Here is a 15,765-nt window from a genome sequence, read left to right on the forward strand (position 1 = left end):
AAGAATAGCTACCTTATGTTTTGTCATATTGTAGTGGATTATCTTTAATGAAGCGTATATCCCCCAAAGCATTATAGTGATATTTTGTGTTTGTCTTGGTCTACACTGATGCAATGGTTTAGGTTTAGTGAACAGAAGAATGGATTTTACTCTTAGTAATGCCCTGGCAGGTTTTCTTTCCTGAAGTTGTAAATGAAAGCAATTCACACAACATTTAGAAGGAGACCTTTGCTATTGATTTCAATGGGCTCTCACAGCAATGGTAAGGCTAATGTCTTGGTTTCTGAAAAATTACAAGTTCTCACAAGGAAAATCCTTCATAATATATTTCTGAAAACCAGAGTGCACTATGATTCAAGTTTGAAAAGGAGAGAGAATATCTATTTATCTATCCTATACCTACCTATATATCTATTTAGTGTCTGCCTGTCTCCACTTATTTCCATCAGTTCTTTCTTATAAGAGCAGTAGCATATTGTCCCATAGTTCTGTATCTCACTTTGTCATTTAGCAATTTGTATATTATGAAAAATCAGCTGTGATTCTTTTGTCTCTCTTTGATAAGTAATGAATATGTTTCTCCCGTCTGCTTTTTCTTCCCATTACTTTGGTTTTCATAATTTTTACTAATAATTTCCTATTCATATTTTCATCAAATTTGTAAATATTTGGCTATTGTCTCTTAAAATGTTTCTTTTCTTTTTTTTTTAAAGATTTTATTTATTTATTCATGAGAGACACAGAGAGAAAATGAGAGAGGCAGAGAGAGAGAAGCAGGCTTCATGCAAGGAGCCTGACATGGGACTCATCCTGGGAGTCCAGAATCATGCCCCGGACTGAAGGTAGGCCCTAAACCACTGAGCCACCCAGGGATCCCTCTTAAAATGTTTCTTCAGCCACATTCTCGCTTTCCTTCCAGGATTTCAAGTATATGCAAATTACGTGCTTAGTATTGTCTCAGATCTCAGACACTTGTCATTTTTTTCACTTTTTTCTGTTCTGATTTGGATACTAATTATTCAACTTGATTATTTTTCTTCTGCCATGTCTAGTGCGCTATTAAGTTTACTGAATGCATTTATTATTTTATATTTTTGGTGCTAATATCTAAATTTATTATTTTTTGTTGATAATTTCTTTTTCCCCATCTATTGATGCATGTTTTCATCTTTTCCAGTCTGTTTTGGGAAACATTTATTATGGTTATTTTACTGTCCATATCAGATAATTCTAATATTCGGATTATCTCTAGGTCTGCTTCTATTGACTATTATCCTTCATTTTCTTCTTTCTTCACATATCTTGTAATATTTTATTGTATGTTAAATAGTATACGTAAAACAATATTAGAAATAAACATAAATATTTGCTCCCAAAAGAGGTAACTCCCTTCTTCTATAATGAAGTGTTCCTGCAGGGCTAAAATCAATCTAATTTGTAGTTGAGATAAGTCAGGTTTTGTTGTAGCTTTATTTTGGTTCAGTTCCTTTGAAAATATTTTGAGGGTGAGTTTACGATTTAATTTGGCTGTTTTTTTTTGTTTTGTTTTGTTGTTCTATACAGAATGATTTCTCTTTATCCCAGAGCTCTATTAGGAAGAAACAAAGCTGTGAATATCTCCTCTCCTAAGAGTTGCTCATCACTTTCTGGAATTTATTGTTTTAGATTTCTTTGTATCTCCAGTTCTCTGATAGTTTTTTTTTTTTTTTTAAATTATAGTTTAAATGGCTTGTTCTCCTTGTGAGGGTCAGGAGCAATGGTCTGTGTATTAGTCGGTTGGGTCCACCATAACAAGACCCACTGACTGCCAAACAACAGAAATTTATTTTCTCACTATTCTGGGACACAGAAGTCTAAGATCAAAGTGTTGGCAGGATCGGTTTCTTCTGAGTCCTTTCCCCTTGGCTTGCATATGTGTCTTTTACATTTTCTTCCCTCTCCGTGTGTCTGTGCCCTAAATTCCTCTTCTTTCTAATTCTTTAAATTAATAATTTTGTTATTATTTTTACTTTTTTGACTTTAAGTTCAAGTTAGTTAACATATAGTGTATTATTAGTTTCAAAGACAGAATTTAGTGATTCATCGTTGCATATAACATTCAGTGTTCATTACAACACGTGCTCTTCTTAATGCCCATCACCCAATTTTCCCATCCTGCCACCCCCTCCCCTTCCAGCGACCCTCAGTTTGTTCCCTATAGTTAACAATCTCATATGACTTGCCTCCCTCTCTGTTTTTATCTTATTTTATTTTCCCTTCCCTTCCTCTTTATTTGTTTTGTTTCTTAAATTCCACATAAGTGAAATCATATGGTATTTGTCTTTGACTATTTTACCTAACATGATACCCTCTAGTTCCATCCACATCATTGCAAATAGCAAAATTTCATTCCTTTTGATGGCTGAACAATATATATATATAGACAATGGACATCTGGGCTCTTTCCATAGTTTGGCTATTGTGGACATTGCTGTTTTAACATTGGGGTGCATCTTCTTCTTTGAATCACAATTTTGTATCCTTTGAATAAATACCTAGTAGTGCAATTCCTGGATCATAGGGTAGTTCTATTTTTAACATTTTGAGGAATTAGGTTCCTTTCTAACAAGAATACCAGTCATTTTAGATTATGGCGCCACCCATTTTAACTCCTTTGCCCATTTAAAGACACTGTTTCTACATATGATCATGTTCTAAGATACTAGGAATTAAGATTTCAATAAATAAACTTTGGGACAAACACAGTTCGGTCCTTACCAGTCTCTTTGCAATCATCTATCAATCTTTTAATTTTAATCTTTCTGAATCACTTTTTTCTAGGTGATTCTTTTATGCACATCATAATATTGAATTTTACCTTGAGAACAAAGTGACAATATTTTTCTTTATTAAATAAGTTTACCAAATCCATATTTATTGATATGACTGATAAATTTGACCCTAGGTTTATGATATTATAAACATATCACACATGTTTGTTAGTAAATATGTATATATATGTGAGAAGAGAGCTTTTAACAATCACAATGATACCTGCTTTTTTCTTTTCTTTGTTTTCTTTTCCTTCTTTCTATTATGGATTTTTGGAATGTTTTAGAAGGTTTGTATTTTTGTTATAGTGCTAACTTTTACATTAATTCTCTAAAATAATATAAATAGTGCCCTTTATTTACCCTGTGACTATGATAAACAATAAGTTTAGACTAGAAGTTTTTCTTTTGTCTTCTCTTTTTTTCTTTTCAAACATCAAATTTTAGTCAATGGTATTAGCTTATTTGATGTTGATATTTGTACTTTCAAATATACCAAAGCTTTGTCAGTTAAATAGTGAATTATTCTAAGCCATAGCTTTATGACACAGTGAATAAATTTGTTTCCTTCCTCTTTTCACTAAAGTTTTATTTTGTCCTATATTCACAGACTTTTAAAATTTTACTTATTTTTTTACTTATATGTTATACAGCCATAAAAAGTATGTGACCTTGTTATTTGCAGCAACAGGGATGGACCTAGAGAGTATTATGCTAAATGAAGTAAGTCACACTGAGAAAGATAAATAGCATGTGATTCCATTAATATGTGGAATCTAAGAAACAAAACAGATGAATAAACAAACAAAAAGCAGAATTAAACCTATAAATACAGAGGACAAACTGACAGTTGCTGGAGGGAAGGGGGTGGAGGTATGGCAAAATAGGTAAAGGGGAGTGGGAGATACAGGCTTTCAATTATGGAATGAATAAGTCATAGGAAAGAGAATATAGTCAATTATATTATAATGGCATTGCATGGTTACAGATGGTAGCTACACTCATGATAAGAATAGCAGAAGGAGTAGAGATGTTGAATTACTATGTCATATACCTGAAACTAGTGTTATACTGTGTGTCAACTACACTCAAGTAAAAAAATAAAAAAGATATTTTACAGTATTTGTCCATTGTGTCTGGCTTATTTAATTTAGCATAATGTCCACCAGGTTCATCCGTATTGCTACAAATGACAGGATTTCCTTCCATTTTAAGATGTCTGGTATTCCATTGTATATGCATACAATTTTTTAAAAATTCATCTCTCAATGGACATTTAGGTGCTTCTGTGTCTTGGCTATCGTTAGTAATGCTTCAGTGAAAATGAAAGGCCAAACATCTCTCTGAGATACTGATTTCAACTCCTTTGGATGTGTATATTCAGAAGTGGGAATACTGGATCATGTCATTGATATATTTTTAATTTTTTGAGGAAACTTCATATTGTTTTACATAGTGGCTGCATCAATTTACACTACCACTAACAATGTACAAGGGATCCCTTTCTTCACATTCTTGCCAATATTTGATACTTGGAATTATTTCAGGCTTCTTAAATTTGTTAAGACTTGTTTTGTAACCTAGCATGTGATCTATCCTGGAATAAGTTACATGTGTGCTTGAGAAGAATATATATCCTGCTGCCATTACGTGGAATGTTGTATATTTGTTGATCATTTTGATCTATAGTGTTCAAATGTGCTGTTTCTTTACTGATTTTCTTCCTTGATGATCTGTGCATTCCTCTGAATGGGGCATTGAAGTCTCCTACTGTTATTGCACTGCAATTTCTCCCTTTGTATCAATGTTTTCTTTATATACTTAGATGCTCTGATGTTGGGTTCATATATATTTATAATTATTCTGCCTTTCTGGTGGATTGCCCCTTTTATCATTATGTAATTACCTTCTTTACATAGAATCTATTTTATCTGTTATAAGTATAACCATCCTTGCTTTCTTTCAGTTACTGTTTGCATGGAGTATCTTTTTTCATCTTTTTGGTGTCAGCATAGTTGTGTCCTTAAATCTAAAGTGGGTCTCTTGGGGTGCCTGGTTGGCTCAGTTGGTTAAGTGTCTGACTCTTGATTTCAGCTCAGGTCATGATCTCAGTGTCATGAGATTGAGCCCTGTGTTGGGCTCTGCACTCAGTGTGGAGTTTGCTTGAGATTCCCTTTACCTCTCCCTCCCTTTCTGCCATTCTCCACCTCCGCCACTTCACTGTCTCTCTCTTGTTCTTTCTCTATGAATGAATGAATGAATGAATGAATGAATAAATAAATAAATAATAAATAAATAAATAAATAAATAAATAAATAAATAAATAAAGTAGGTCTCTTATAGACAGCATGTCTTTGGATCTTGTTTTATCAAATCCATTCAGCTACTCAATGTCTTTTAATTGATAAGTTTAATTCATTTATATTTAAAGTAATTATTGTAAGGACTTATTCTTGCCCTTTTGTTATTGTTTTGTCTATTTTGCAGTTCTTTTGTTCCCCACTTCCTTTTTTGATATCCTTCCTTGTGATTCAATGATTTCAATTTTTTCTCTAACTTGTTTGTATTATTATAGGTTTTCACTTTGTATTTACAATACGTTTTTTCGTCAATGGTATGAGACTTGCATTAAAATTCTTATCGTAAGTCTCACTTAAACTGATGAAAATTTAACTTCAATTGCTTACAAAATTCTACAAGTTCTCTCAGAGTGAAAATTCATTCCTGTGCAATGAGTAGCCTCTAGTCAGCTGATAATTTATATTCTAAAACAAATTTTTAAAATCCTATACCTTACTCTTGTACATAAAATAGAATTAAAGGTTAAAACTATAAAATCAAGCATGTGAAAGACATATGTCAATTTATATGTCATCTGATATATAAAATAAATATGAACTTTTATTTTTGTTTTATTCAAAGATACCCTATACACATTTACTCCTCCCTCCACTTTATGATTTTGATGTCAGAATTTGCTCTTTTTCCTACTGTGTATTCCTTAGGTTTTTTAGGTTTCATGAATTTAGTTGTCCATTTCTCTTTTTAGATTTGGGAAGTTTTTAGCTTTTATTTATTTAAGTAAGATTGTGCCCCTTTCTTGTTGTGTTGTCTATGCCATCAAGGACTTTGATAATATGCATGTTAATTATTTTGATGGTATCCTTCTTGCACTCTATTTCATAATTTTTCTTTTTGTTCCTCTGAATGTAATTTCAAATTATTTGTCTTTAACCTCACTCATTCATTCTTTTGCTTGCTCAAGTGTGTGGTTGAAGCTCTATATTGAATTTTTCAGTTTAGTCATTGTATTCTGTAGCTCCATAATTTCTGTTTGGTTTTTCTTTAAGGTTTCTATCTCTTTGTTGAATTTCTCATTTTACTTATATATTGTTTCCTTGATTTTATTTCACTAAATATCTGTGTTTATATGTAGCTCCCTGATCTTTAAGGAAATTATCTTTAATTCTTTTCAGGTATTTCACAGATCTCCATTTCTTTAGATTTTATTATTAGAGCTTTATTTTGTTCCTGTAATAGTTTCAGGGCTCTCTGATTTTTCATGATCTTTGTAGCCTTATTTTGATAACTATACACTTAAAAAAATAATTTTTTTTTCAACAATCTGTACCTACTGGCTTTGGCAGGGCAAAACCTTTACCAGTTCACACAGTCAGGAATTCTTCCTAGGCCAGCTGGTAGAGTACATGTGTGGGCCTGCTGCTAGTGTCTGCAGGGTAAGCAGGTCTTGTGTTGGTGTCTGCCAATGGATGGCATGGTGCTGGGGTTCCCAAGAATGTCTGATGTTAGGGTCTGTGGGGGGACCAGGTGCTAATGTCTATTAATGGGTCTGTGGGGGTTGGCCTGGAGCTTAGGGCTTTGGTCAAACTGGATGCTCATTTTGCACACTTTTCCCAATCAGAGAACTCTCAGGCCAAGAGGATCTCTTTTGGCCCTGCACTATGCACTTTTGAAGAAATAATACAGATAAAATGAAACTAACTTTCTCAGTATCTTTTCAGTGCATCTCTTCTCATTTCTGTACTCTTGTTTGCTGGAATCTCTCACTTAATTCCAATGCTCTTATGAAAATATTTTTGTTTATGTCTGGTTGTCAAAAAGGTATTTCTCTGGAAGCATGAAGGATGGAACCTTCTATCCTTCCATCTTGCTGACATCACTCTATTTTTGCTATTTTTATATTGCCAGATCATATTTAACACTTGCATGTTATTCCTTCATGCTAACCCCAAATTTTAGTCTCAATTTTATTGTTGAATATAATTATTGTGCATCATAATTCCTTTTAGCAAAGTTTCTCCAATAATTTCATCATTGTATATAGATTATTCTATAATATTGTACTAATATTGTCCCAAGGAAGGACAATTGGTGAAATAGTCTCTTGGTTCCTTAATGTTCAGAAGACCATTGCCTGTATACTTTAAGGAAAGTTTAGGTGAAAATAAAATGTTCATCTCATATTTTCTTTTTTTTTGAGTAACTTGTAGGTATTTCTCACTGTTTCTTGATACTGATGTTGCAGTGAGAAATTTGATGCCACTTTGATTTTCTATCATTTATCCATGTCTTGATTTGTTTGCTAAATTTCCAAGTAATATTTCTGCTTGATTTCTAATAATTTTACTGGGAAATAGCTTGGTGTTAGTTTGGATGTTTTCCCAAGTACATAGTGTACCATTTCAGATATATGTTCTTCATTCAATTCCTTATTATTATTGTTGTTATTATTATTAATGCACAGATAATTTTCTTAAAGTTTCAAATATTTCTTTATTCCATGATTTTTATTGATTTTTATTTTTAATTTTAGGGATTTAAATGCATGTTGGATCTCCTTTGCTTCTCTTTTATGTTTATCTACTACCCTTGAAAACTTTCTTCTCTTTTTCAATATATGTTTTATTTTATTCACATTTCTCTTTTTTATATTCTGTCAATTAGTGATTTTTTTCTGTGGTGTCTATTTTCTGTTGTGGTCTTTATAATTTTGTCTTTATTTCTAACTTTTTTCAGTTTCTTTTTTGAGTTCTGCATATCCTTCTCTTTTATGGTTCTTTCTTCTCTGAGTCCTTTATTTCTGTTTTGTATTCTTCTGTAACTGCTATTGCTTCCTGACTGGGTTATTTTTAAGTTTATTTGGGAATATTATATTAAAATTTTCATCTGCTTCAAAACAAAAATTTTTGAAGAGTTTTCATCAGTTGTAAAATTTAGTTGCTTATTTTCATCATCTGCTTATATGGAACCAGACCAAATTTATTTCATGTTATGCATTTTGAATTGGATAGATTTTCCTGAACTGGTGATGAGAGGTTATTTTAGGATAAATTTGAATTGGAAAGGGGCTTTATTTAAGGCTTCTCTCCTCTGTAGCTAGAGTTAGGTATTGAAAATATGACTCTCCTTCTGGGTCACTGGCCCTCAGAGCCTGATATGATTTAGCAAGGATCCTGCCTTTATTTTTGTTTTTCCCACATCTCCCCAAGCCTTTAACTGACAAGGTGAGGGACTTCCTATGTGAGTTATTTGGCAACATTAATCAAGATTTTCTATCTCTTTACTGTTCTTATGACCTTAGCAATTATATCCTGTTTATTTGGGGAGCTGCTATTGAAGTTTCTGTTTACTGTAAGGCCTTCTCCTTCTGAAAGTAGTTATTTGTGGGAAATTTCTGAGACCTTTCTGGCCCAAGACTGTTGGCCCACTTCCTATTTTGCCCCAAAGCCCCTTTCCTCTTCCTCTACTTCTGTCCTGGTTGGTTTTGTCTTAAGTAGTACTTATGCAGAATCTGGAGTTTATTGATATTTTGTTTCCTAGTTTGAAGCAGATGGCCATCTGCCCACCAGGAAGTGAACTCTCACTAGACATCAGATCTGTCAACATTTTGGTCTTGAACTTTCCAGGCTTCAGAACTTGAGAAATAAATATTTGCTATTTAAACCATCCAATCCAGTATTCTCCCCCTTTCTTTTTAAAAAGATTTTATTTATTTATTCATGAGAGACACAGAGACAGAGAAAGAGATATAGGAAGAGGGAGAAGCAGGCTCCCTGTGGGAAACCCAATGTGAGACTCAATCCTAGGACCCCGTGATTAGGACCTGAGCCGAAGGCAGATGCTCAACCACTGAGCCACCCAGGTACCTCCCACTTTTTTCCCAATCCAGTATTCTCTTATATCAGCCCAAATTAATTAAGATAGGGTTTAATAGCAAATGGTGAGTCAAACAATCTATTTGCAGTCTTCCTATACTTGCTGCTTGATTTGATATGGTGTTTGACCTTTAGCCCTTAAAAAAATTTTTTTTTTCAAAGATTTTATTTATTTGTTCATGAGACAGAGAGATGGAGGCAGAGGAGAGCCAGGCTCCCTGTGGAGCAGGTAGCCTGATGCAGGACTTGATCCCAGGGACCTGGGATCATGATCTGAGCCAAAGGCAGAAACTTAACTGACTGAGCCACCCAGATGCCCCAGTTCTCTGAAAATTTTATTAAAAATTAAAACGTTGAGATACATTGCTTTATTGTGTCAAATGACTGACACTGATAAAACTATTCTGAAAATAAAAATGTATAATATTGTAATTTTAGAGGCATGTATAGACATTAAAGTCAGATAGAACACCTGGGCTTCAATTCCAGCTCCATCATTTACTGCATGACCTTGGGCAAATTAATTAACCTCTCTGAGTTCAATTTCCTCATTTGTAAAATGAGGATAATAATGCCTATATCCTGTATTATTAAGATTAATGAGATCGCTGATATCACAGTGCATAGTAGCTCTTTTGGGCTTTGTGATTTAATCAGTGACAGAGATCTTGCTGAATTTTCTTTGCAGATTTTAACCATGGTGACATAGACACCATAAACACTGGGTGTATTATTTCAAATGTTTATTGAATGACTTTGCAATGCTAGGGTACCATTGTAGGTGATGATGATACAGCAGTGAATCAAAATATATAAAAATCTCTGCACTCATAGAGCTTACACCTCTAGGATTGTATTTATCAAAACTTTTCTTGTAAATATATATAGTTATTGGCCTACATAACTAAAAATATGCAATATGCAGACACAACTGGATCTATGCCCTCAAATTATATTATGTTTCTTCCATATTTTAGTTTTTCTCTCTACTAAATTGAGTTTATTTATAGGCTAACTCTCCTCACATCATTGAAAAGATTACTGTCAGCAGCTTTAAGTTTTAGGGTTCATATACTTAGTAGCCTCAGAGGAACCTCATATATGGCCTCTGATGGGCTCTCCTTGGGACATGTACCTTCTTTGAACCATTTTATGAGGCATGGAATACTTTGATTTGTTCTGGCTGTGGTTCCCTTCCTGCACCTGGAGCGCAAAAAGAAATAGAAGAGTTGAGGGTGTGTTTTCACTTCAACCTCATGAAATTAATTTCCAATAAGAAATCAGGTTTCATTTTGGAGAAACCTTGAGCAAGACTGTCAAATGGTTATAGTTTAGTTTAAGTACTAAACCATGTGTATCAAAGTTAGAGTGGATTAATAGAGTAATTTATTTACTTATTATTTTTTTAGGTTTTATTTTTCGACAGAGAAAGAACACAAGCAGGGGGGAGCAGCAGGCAGAGGGAGAGGGAGGAACAGTTTCCTTGCCAAGCAAGTAGGGGGTCCTATGCAGGGCTTGAACCCGGGACCCTGGGATCATGACCTAAGCTGAAGGCAGACACTTAACCAACTGAGCCACCCAGGCACCTGACAGAGTAATTTGTATCAGGACTCTGAAACTCTTGATGCTAATTCTTTGGCAGATGTCAGTGGAGTTCTAATTATAACTTTCTTCTTAAAAACTTTAAGACTATTTTTTTAAAATGAAAGATTGAATAAGGTAAACTAACATTATTTTTATGAAGGAATAAAGATAGTGAGTGAATGATACTTTTAGATTAATTCATGAGTGTAATTGCTCTTTCTTGGGACAATTACTTTCATAAATCGACATAGTTTTCACACGTTTATTTGTATGTGTGGTTTATTGGAAGATATTTGAACATGGGTATCCACGATCTATTTCTGGTTAAATAAAATTGTATGACTTTAAGTAAGTCAGCTTTTCTGGGTCTTTTATTATATGCAAGATGGAAAGACTCTACTGGACTACAAATTAATTTATTTAGCACATCATGTGTTGGCTACCTATTATCAATCTGGACCTGTATGGTTGGGCATACAGAAAAAAAAAAAAAAAACCAAAACACCAAAAATGGTCCCAGCTTATGGGAAACAATATGATTGTTAGGGTATATTAATACATAAACTAGTAGATGTAAATTATAATACTGAGTTGTTATAAGTACTCTAAATAAGAGGAATGTAAAGTCCAAGGTGGCAAGTGTTGGAGATGGTCATCAAGACGTGTTGGCCAGTTGACCTGCACTGGGCCAGGTAATTTGAGGCTCTTTCCTTGCTCTCCTATCCTTGGACTGTATGTTCTGCCCACTGTTCTATACTGGTTGCTACTGCAAGGACGCAGCCTTGCGAGGTAGTGTGTTACTGAGACTATCTGAACAGTCTAAGTGACTAAGCCCTTTTAAAGTCTCTATGTAAACTCTTAAGATTCTGTCAGGTGGGTGCGGAGATTTATTCATTTTGTGTCCACTCAAGACAAGCTTTGTATGTAAGTTCCTTGCTTATTAGAACTGCAACCTTCCAATCTGGATTGGTCTGCCTTTTTCTTTGGTTTTTCCTTGCTGTCTATGTATGGGGACCAGTTCTGAATTTCACCCAGGGAACTCCTAATGTTGCAAACCCTCAAGGGCCTTGTCTGTCTTCTCCGTTTCTGTATCTGTAGTTCCTAGAACAGTGCCAGGGCATATGAATGCTTAATAAATATTTGTTGACTAAATTAATAAATACACAAGTGAAATTATTTGCAAATCATCTATTGCTATTGTCAAGGATGTCTATTGAAGAGATTCAGAGACTTTAGAACAACAAAATCAGTAAAAATTCTCACTAGGTTTAAAAACAACAACCAATTGTGATGGTTAAATTTTATGCGTCAGCTTAGGTAAGCTATATGCTCAGTTGTTTGGACAAACAGTAGTTATGATGTGAAGGATTTTGTCACTGTAATTAGCACCTAAAATCCGTTGACTTTAAGTAAAGAAGATTATTTTGGTAATATGAGGGTGGGGGGTGGGCCTCATCCAATCAGTTGAAGTCCTTAAGAATGAACACTGAGATTTTCTAACAAAGAAGGAATTATGCCTCAAGGCACTAACACAGAAATACTGTCTGAATTTCCAGCCAGCCAGCTCATCTGTTACAAGATTTGTCCACCCACAAAACCTTGTGGGCCAATCTCTTTCTTAAAATCTGTCTCTGTCTCTGTCTCTGTTTCTGTGTACGTTATATTGGTTCTGCTTTTCTGGAGAACTCTGATAAAATTGTTTTAACAACTCTTTAACTTCCTGTAATTAAATGCATTGCTAGTATATAGAGGTTTTGTTTTGTTTTTTGTTTTTGTTTTATTTTGTTTTGTTTTCTTTGAATTCTGAGACTTGCAGCACATTTGGTTAGTTTCCTCTGCTAATTTGAAGATAGTTGAAACAAATTGAAATTTTAATCTAAGATGTAACATGTTTAACCTTGAGGCTAGGTGTACTTGGCTATCTTCACACTATTTTCCTCTCTCCCTTTATTAATTTCTTTGATCTATATCAATATTACCAGCTTGTTACAAAAGAGGCAGACGGGTTTCTTTGATCCAAATATAAATGAGCTTTGGAGCCTGGAAGAAAGTAGAGCTATGGAGGAGTAGGAGTCACGCTTTGCTAGAACCTTCTTGGGTTCTTCCTGTGTTTAACACTCAGATAGATGCCAGAAAGGAATCATCAAAATGACAAAACTTTTAGAGGGATGTGGGAGAAAATTGGAATATAACAAAGTCCTAAAGTTCTTCTTTCAACACAGCTTTCTTAGGTGAAACAGGGAATCCAAAAAAAAGTAAGATTTTCTGAAAGAGAAATAAATTTAAAACTGCTGAGTCTAGAGATTGCAGGGGACTTTGAAAATTTAGTGTCTTATTTACCTCTAACCAGGTTGTGTGTTTTAAGCCACATTTTTGAGCCAGTTTACAGGAAATAAGAGTTCACAATTCTCTTTACCTACCCATTTTAGTATTAAGTAATTACTACTATTAAAATTTTTTCTTTTTATGTAACATAATTTTTCTCTTGTTCTGGTCTAAATGGAAGTTAGAGAGAAGCTGGTGATTATTCCCTGTGTGAGAGCCCTTCATGTATTTATAGATTGTTATTAAATTGTCTCAAATCAACCTTTAATCTTTTTGCTGGATAATATCCCTTTTCTTGACCTCCTTTAATAGATCTTTTTTCAAACTCTTCAATCACCATTTGTAGCTTCTGTTAGACTAGCTTTCTCTTCCTCCCCCCTCCTCACTTCAACTCTTTTTGCTTATAGATCACAGAGGCAGGGAAGATATTTTTGGAAGAGTAGGAGTTTGATGAAAGGATTTATGTATATGTGCAGCTTTCTTTATACAATAGATATTTAAAAACATATTTTTGCAAATTAAATGATATTTTAAGACTCCTAGCAAGTTTACCTTTTTAAGGTTACAGTGATTCTTTGAAAATGAATACTTTTGTCAGGTAAATGTATAAAGAGGGATGATTTTTAAAATTCAGATTTTTATGTTTACATAGAGCTTTCTTAGAGGCCATGTCTATTATTATTACATCCTTGTCTTTTTGTTCCATAGCAATTCTGTAACCAATTTCTGCTTATGAATTATGTTTCAAATCTGCTTTTGAGTGCTACATTTGCATAATAAGTTCAACATTTATTTGGTACCTATGTTGAAGATATTAGTAAAAATGTAAAAAATAAATCATACTCTGTTCTTAAAGAGATTGCAGTGTAGAGGGAGAGACAGAATGCATGCAAATAATTAAAATATAAATTTGGAAGAACATAAGTATTATAACTTGGAACCCTCCCCAAAAGGGAAAAATTGTCTGGAAACAAGGAAAATTTTTAAAACTGCATTTGAGGAGGAGTTTTGAAGATGGTATAGCTTTGGTATGGGTGGAAATAAAGAAGGTTGATTACCAGCAGAAAGAATACCTTAGAAGTGCAGTGGAATGGGTAATAGTCAGTGAAGAATGAATTTAAAAAAAGAGAGAAAGAAGGCTAGAAATCAAATTTAGGGGTAGAGTGATTATTGCCTTGATGCTGTATTTAGGAATGTGGATTCAAAGGTAAAGGTTTCCTGTTTAAAAAAAATTTTTAAATATAGTTGACATGTAATTAAAAAAAATTGAAATATAGTTGACATACATTGGTTGTTGTGGTCTCTTCAGTTCAGGATTTATTTATTTTGGTCCTTTCTCTTTTCTTTTTGATAAGTCTTGCTAGGAGTTTATCACTTTTATTAATTTTTTCAAAGACGCAGCTCCTGGTTTTGTTGATCTGTTCTACTGTTTTGTTTTTTTTTTCTATATCATTGATTTCTGCTTTAATCTTTATTAATTCTATTCTCCTGCTGGGTTTAGGCTTTATTTGCTATTCTTTCTCTAGCTCCTTTAGATATAAGGTTAGGTTGTGTATTTAAGACCTTTCTTGTTTCTTGAGAAAGACCTGTATTGTGATATATTTCCCTCTTAGGACCACCTTTGCTGCATCCTAAAGGTTCCAAACAGTTATGTTTTCTTTTCATTTGTTTTCATGTATTTCTAAAATTCGTCTTTAATTTCCTGGTTGACCCGTTCATTCTTTAGTAGGATGATCTTTATCCTCTATGTATTTGTGTTCCTTCCAAATTTTCTCTTGTGATCATCTTCAAGTTTTAAAGCACTGTGGTCTGAAAATATGCATTGAATAATCTCAGTCTTTCTGTACCAGTTGAGATCTGATTTGTGACCCAGTATGTGATCTGTTCTGAAGAATACTCCATATGCACTTGAGAAGAATGTATATTCTATTGCTTAGGATGGAATGCACTGAATATATCTGTGAAGTCCATCTGGTCCAGTGTGCCATTCAAAGCCCTTGTGTTCTTCTTGATCTGCTTATATGATCTGTCCATTACTGTGAGTGGGTGTTAAAGTCCCCTACTATTAATGTTTTACTATCAATGTGTTTCTTTAAATTTGTTATTAATTGGTTTATATATTTGGCTGCTCCCAAGTTAGGGGCATAAAAATTTACCATTGTTAGATCTTCTTGTTGGATAGACTCTTTTATTATGATCTGATACTCTATGTCTTTTTTTTTTTTTTTCTCTATGTCTTTTGATTGGAACATCTAGTTCATTTACATTCAGAATAATTACTGAAAGATAAGAATTTAGTGCCATTGTATTACTTGTAAAGTTGCTGTTTCTGTAGACTGTCTCTACCATTCTGGTCTTTGTTATTTTTGGGCTCTCTCTTTGCTCAAAGGATCCCCTTTAATATTTCTTCCAGGGCTGGTTTAGGGTTCAGAAATTCTTAATTTTTGTTTGTCCTGGAAAATATATCTCTCCTTCTAATCTGAATGACAGTCTTGCTGGATAAAGTATTCTTGGCTGCATATTCTTCTCATTTAGCACATTGAATATACCCTGCCAGTCCTTTCTGCTGCCAGCCTTATGTTTCTATCCTTGTAGGTTAAAGACTCTTGTCCTGAGCTGCTTTCAGCATTTTCTCTTGATCTCTGAAGTTTGTAAGTTTCACTATTATATGTCAAGGTGTTGACCTATTTTTATTGATTTTGAGGGGGTTCTCTATGCCTCCTGGATTTGAATGCCTGTTTCCTTCCCCAGATTAGGGAAGTTCTCAGCTATAATTTGTTCAAATAAACCTTCTGTCTCTCTGTCTCTCTTCATCTCCTGGGACCCCTATTATGTGGATATTATTTCACTTTATGAGATTGCTGATTTCT

The 15,765-nt window shown here is 33.8% G+C and overlaps 1 long non-coding RNA gene across 1 annotated transcript in view; it reads left to right on the plus strand.

Annotated features, from left to right (window-relative positions):
- Positions 1-716: 716 nt before the first annotated feature.
- The window catches only part of LOC144288359 (uncharacterized), a 157,416-nt gene continuing 142,367 nt past the window's right edge, over positions 717-15,765 (plus strand). Inside the window, exon 1 of the long non-coding RNA XR_013356305.1 lies at positions 717-842. This is a non-coding gene — a long non-coding RNA (uncharacterized LOC144288359). The remainder of the gene's footprint in view (positions 843-15,765) is intronic.

The sequence above is a fragment of the Canis aureus genome, chromosome 18 (genome assembly GCF_053574225.1).
Source record: "Canis aureus isolate CA01 chromosome 18, VMU_Caureus_v.1.0, whole genome shotgun sequence".
Classification (NCBI taxonomy): Eukaryota; Metazoa; Chordata; class Mammalia; order Carnivora; family Canidae; genus Canis; species Canis aureus.